General features: G+C 45.3%; 1 protein-coding gene across 6 annotated transcripts in view; it reads right to left on the reverse strand.

The window, feature by feature from the left end:
• The window catches only part of rbms3 (RNA binding motif, single stranded interacting protein), a 1,271,925-nt gene that overhangs the window by 476,985 nt on the left and 789,166 nt on the right, over nucleotides 1-5,774 (reverse strand). The window lies entirely within an intron of this gene.

Raw genomic sequence — 5,774 nt, forward strand, 5'->3', positions numbered from 1 at the left:
CCAGGGTACTACGAGCCAAGCATAAAAAGACCATTTCTCCCGGGTCACCAACAACAGCTCTTGGTAGAAAAATCTGCAATTCCGGGAAACTCCCACCCAAAGCGGGAGGTTTGGGAACCCCACTCTTGATGCTGTCTGTAAAACACACAGATCAAACAGTTCAGCTATGGAATGTTTGCTGACGACCCCTCCCCTATAACCTTGGGGTTGAATGGGAAGAGGACACTTAAGCAAACAGTGAACAAATGTTTCAGACTTCTCCAGACTACGATACTTGCTGTAGCGTGCAGTAGATTTACAGTGCAGTAAATTTAAAAGCATATTTGTTTTATTCGTTCATGGGATGTGGGCGTCGCTGGCGAGGCCGGCATATATTGCCCATCCCTAATTGCCCTTGAGAAGGTGGTGGTGAGCCGCCTTCTTGAACTGCTGCAGTCCGTGTGGTAAAGGTTCTCCCACAGTGCTGTTAGGTAGGGAGTTCCAGGATTTTGACCCAGCAACGATGAAGGAACGGCGATATATTTCGAAGTCGGGATGGTGTGTGACTTGGAGGGGAACGTGCAGGTCGTGTTGTTCCCATGTGCCTGATGCTCTTGTCCTTCTAGGTGGTACAGGTCGTGGGTTTGGGAGGTGCTGTCGAAGAAGCCTTGGCGAGTTGCTGCAGTGCATCCTGTGGATGGTACACACTGCAGTCACTGCGCGCCTGTGGTGAAGGGGGTGAATGTTTAGTGTGGTGGATGGGGTGCCAATCAAGCGGGCTGCTTTGTCCTGGATGGTGTCGAGCTTCTTGAGTGTTGTTGGAGCTGCACTCATCCAGGCAAGTGGAGAGTATTCCATCACACTCCTGACTTGTGCCTTGTAGATGGTGGAAAGGCTTTGGGGAGTCAGGAGGTGAGTCACTCGCTGCAGAATACCCAGCCTCTGACCTGCTCTTGTAGCCACAGTATTTATATGGCTGGTCCAGTTAGGTTTCTGGTCAATGGTGACCCTCAGGATGTTGATGGTGGGGGATTTGGCGATGGTAATGCTGTTGAATGTCAAGGGGAGGTGGTTAGACTCTCTCTTGTTGGAGATGGTCATGGCACTTCACTGGCGCGAATGTTACTTTCCACTTATCAGCCCAAGCCTGGATGTTGTCCAGGTCTTGCTGCATGCGGGCTCGGACTGCTTCATTATCTGAGTGGTTGCGAATGGAACTGAACACTGTGCAATCATCAGCGAACATCCCCATTTCTGACCTAATGATGGAGGGAAGGTCATTCATGAAGCAGTTGAAGATGGTTGGGTCTAGGGCACTGCCCTGAGGAACTCCTGCAGCAATGCCCTGGGGCTGAGATGATTGGCCTCCAACAACCACTATCATAATCCTTTGTGCTAGGTATGACTCCAGCCACTGGAGAGTTTTCCCCCTGATTCACATTGACTTCAATTTTACTAGGGCTCCTTGGTGCCACACTTGGTCAAATGCTGCCTTGATGTCAAGGGCAGTCACTCTCACCTCACCTCTGGAATTCAGCTCTTTTGTCCATGTTTGGACCAAGGCTGTAATGAGGTCTGGAGCCGAGTGGTCCTGGCGGAACCCAAACTGAGCATCGGTGAGCAGGTTATTGGTGAGTAAGTGCCGCTTGATAGCACTGTCGACGACACCTTCCATCACTTTGCTGATGATTGGGAGTAGACTGATGGGGCGGTAATTGGCCAGATTGGATTTGACCTGCTTTTTGTGGACAGGACATACCTGGGCAATTTTCCACATTGTCGGGTAGATGCCAGTGTTGTAGCTGTACTGGAACAGCTTGGCTAGAGGCGCAGCTAGTTCTGGAGCACAAGTCTTCAGCACTACAGCTGGCATGTTGTCGGGGCCCATAGCCTTTGCAGTATCCAGTGCACTCAGCCCTTTCCTGATATCACCTGGAGTGAATCGAATTGGCTGAAGACTGGCTTCTGTGATGGTGGGGATATCGGGAGGAGGCTGAGATGGATCATCCACTCGGCACTTCTGGCTGAAGATGGTTGCAAACGCTTCAGCCTTGTCTTTTGCACTCACGTGCTGGACTCCACCATCATTGAGGATGGGGATGTTTGCAGAGCCTCCTCCTCCCGTTAGTTGTTTAATTGTCCACCACCATTCACGACTGGATGTGGCAGGACTGCAGAGCTTTGATCTGATCCGTTGGTTGTGGAATCGCTTAGCTCTGTCTATAGCATGTTGCTTCCGCTGTTTAGCATGCATGTAGTCCTGAGTTCTGGCTTCACCAGGTTGGCACCTCATTTTTAGGTATGCCTGGTGCTGCTCCTGGCATGCTCTTCTACACTCCTCATTGAACCAGGGTTGATCCCCTGGCTTGTTGGTAATGGTAGAGTGAGGAATATGCCGGGCCATGTGGTTACAGATTGTGCTGGAATACAATTCTGCTGCTGATGGCCCACCGCGCCTCATGGATGCCCAGTTTTGAGCTGCGAGATCTGTTCTGAATTTATCCCATTTAGCACGGTGGTAGTACCACACAACTGTGCGGTGGTCACTCCTACCAATACTATCATGGACAGATGCATTTGTGACAGGTAGATTGGTGAGGACGAGGTCAAGTAAGTTTTTCCCTCGTGTTGGTTCGCTCACCACCTGCCACAGGCCCAGTCTGGCAGCTATGTCCTTCAGGACTTGGCCAGCTCGGTTAGTAGTGGTGCTACCGAGCCACTCTTGGTGATGGACATTGAAGTCCCCCACATTCTGTGCCCTTGCTACCCTCAGTGCTTCCTCCAAGTAGTGCTCAACATGGAGGAGTACTGATTTATCCATGCAAAAAAACCCCAACCATGCAGTCTTCAATCAAGGGAGAAAAATCAAAGTATAGTGTTTCTTCGAATGTTATAAAATTTTAAATCTTTCTGAAATTTTCTTGTGTAACATTCTAAACTATAATGACGTTTGCTCTACAAATGTCCCCTCTCTCTGTGCGTGTGGACCCAACATGCATATGTGAAAATGGACCCCACTGTCTTTGGCCGGGTGTCCTTGCTGCCTGCTCAGCTGAGCAGATTAAAATTGGGAACTGTCAGTTTCTGGTAACTCCAGGAGCAATTGTAACCTGAGCAATTTTAACTGCCTACCCCCTCGGCTTCCACTGGTGATGGGTTAGGGTTCAAACCATCCCCAGAGAGTGGGTGAATAGCTGAAGGAGGATAGGTAAGTAAACTCGGAAGCATGAAAAACTGGCAGGTTCCAGTGGCCCAGAATTCCAGTGGAAGAACAAAGCAGGCCGACACCAATGGTGCAGACCCACCCCACCAGCATGGTGTTCCGACAAGGGCTCCCCATCATAAGCACCAATCCTCTCCCCTTCCTCGTCCCAGATATGCCGGCACACCCATTCTACATTGTCAGGCTGTTGAAGCATGGAAACAACTGCACACACTTAAAAAGAAAGCAAATGTATTCCTAAACCAAACAGTTCAATCTACATGTAAGGCCTGTGGATAAACTGGGATTTTTGTTCAGCTATTACATACAAATATTGCACACTTCACAGCTGGATCACAAAATGTTTTGTCATATATATTGGTTAAGTGGCTGTTTGACAAGTGTTAAAAGATCATTATCACAATTGTGTAATGGCCGGCTGTCTTTTTTCATTGTTCTGATGAACTTGCCCAATTAAAAAGACTGTGCAGCCACCATTTGCCTAACAGGTCATGAATAACAATGATGTGGAGATGCCGGTGATGGACTGGGGTGTATAAATATAAGGAATCTTACAACACCAGGTTATAGTCCAGTTTTATTTTCAAATAAAACTGTTGGACTATAACCTGGTGTTGTTAGATTCCTTACATGAATAACAATAACAAGGTGTTATTCACCCCTTTTTTAAAAGCAGAAAGTAACACAGAGCCCACTGTAAAGAATCATGTATGCATTTTCATGATAGTAGCTCTGGTACCATTGAATGTGTTTTTTAAACTAAGGGCAATAAGAACTGTTACATCCCCTACAGCATATTAAAGTGTCTTGGAATAGTGACTTCCAGCCAATACTTTATTGTGAAAAGTTTAATAATGTGAAGTCTGTTGCAAAATTTCCCTCAAGTGAGTGGCAGACAGAACATCAATGTGCTAAATGTTTCAAATATCTTGTAAGATAAAATATGTAGCTGAGAGGCTGCCTTCAGCACACATGGTCAGACAGAAAAAAGAAGTGCAATGTATCTCGTTATTTTTGTTCTTGTCCTTTTTTCCCCCATGTCTGCGTTTCTATTTTTTTCATCTTTGTTTCTTTTGTTGAGTATAACTTTCCTTTTCTTTCATCCTTTGTTTCCCACAACATATATAGTCTGGTCTCAACAGTAACAGAGCTGCAGTCAGTATTGTAAAATCATCCTGCATAATTAAATGTGGCATTAAAGCAACATATTGACAGCACTCATTCTCATATTTACAAATGACAATAGGTTTAATTGTTCACCCAAATAAAAGAGTTCAACACTTCAGTGTTATTACCACCATACAGAAAGTATCAATGAGTTACTTCTAAGCTTAAGCCTTGCTATTGTCAATGTGAAAAAGAATGATAGCTTATACAGTATGTACCGAATAATCTGCTGTAAAACGGAAGGGGTAGATTTTCCTCCAAGCATTGGCAATTTAGTCTAATTACTGTTGATGTCAATGCAATTATTGCTGTGAAAAATTGGACGTAATTACGAGTGAGACTGTGAGCTAGCTGAGATCTTAACAGAGGATGTAATAGAGGTAAGTATCCGACCCATGATATTTTCCAGTGTCGGTCAATTGTGCTTAATAGTTTTTATGCCAAGTTGCAACTCCTTCAAACAGCTTTTGTGCAAATCCCACTGAGTGAACTGCACAATATTCTTCATATCCATAAGGAAAACAAATTTTGATCTTATTTTTCAGTAAGATATTCATGGGTCTCTCTGAGAACAATGCTTGCAGTGAGGCTGAGATGTCATACCACTGGCTCCCATAGAGGAGAATGAATCTTGTAATTCTAAAATGATAAAACTGAAACTAATACTACTATCCCCACCACTTACACCGTCCCCATTTATCCCAGGCTGCTGCTGATAAGAACATAAGAAATAGGAGCAGGAGTAGGCCTGACTGCCCCTCGAGCCTGCTCTGCCATTCAATAAGATCATGGCTGATCTTTGACCTCAACTCCACTTTCCCGCCTGATCCCCATAATCCCTTGATTCCCTTAGTGTCCAAAAATCTATCGATCTCAGTCTTGAATATACTCAACAACTGAGCATCCACAGCCCTCTGGGGTAGAGAATTCCAAAGATTCACCACCCTCCGGGTGAAGAAATGTTTCCTTAACTCGATCCCAAATGGCCTGAGACTATGCCCCCTAGTTCTAGACTATCCAGCTAGGGGAATTACCCTCTCAGCATCTACCCTGTAAAGCCCTCTAAGAATTTTATACATTTCAATGAGATCACCTCTCATTCTTCGAAACACCAGAGAATATAGGACCATTCTACTTAATTTCTCCTCACAGAGCAACCCTCTCATCCCAGGAATCAATCTATATTGGGCAAATAGCACTGCCCATTTGCCAGAACCACAGGCATCAATTACAAAGGCGTTGCTTAAACCGTATTAAGCGAGCTGGCTATTTTTGGCAGTTCAAGCAGCTGTTTGCTGTGTGATTACCTGTCAGATGTTAATTATATATTGAGAAACAGTTTCTCTGTCCAATAAACTATCAGTAACCAACAGGCAAGAGGGAATATGAAATGGGAGGTTATTAG

This window comes from Heptranchias perlo, chromosome 2, assembly GCF_035084215.1.
Source record: "Heptranchias perlo isolate sHepPer1 chromosome 2, sHepPer1.hap1, whole genome shotgun sequence".
NCBI lineage: Eukaryota > Metazoa > Chordata > Chondrichthyes > Hexanchiformes > Hexanchidae > Heptranchias > Heptranchias perlo.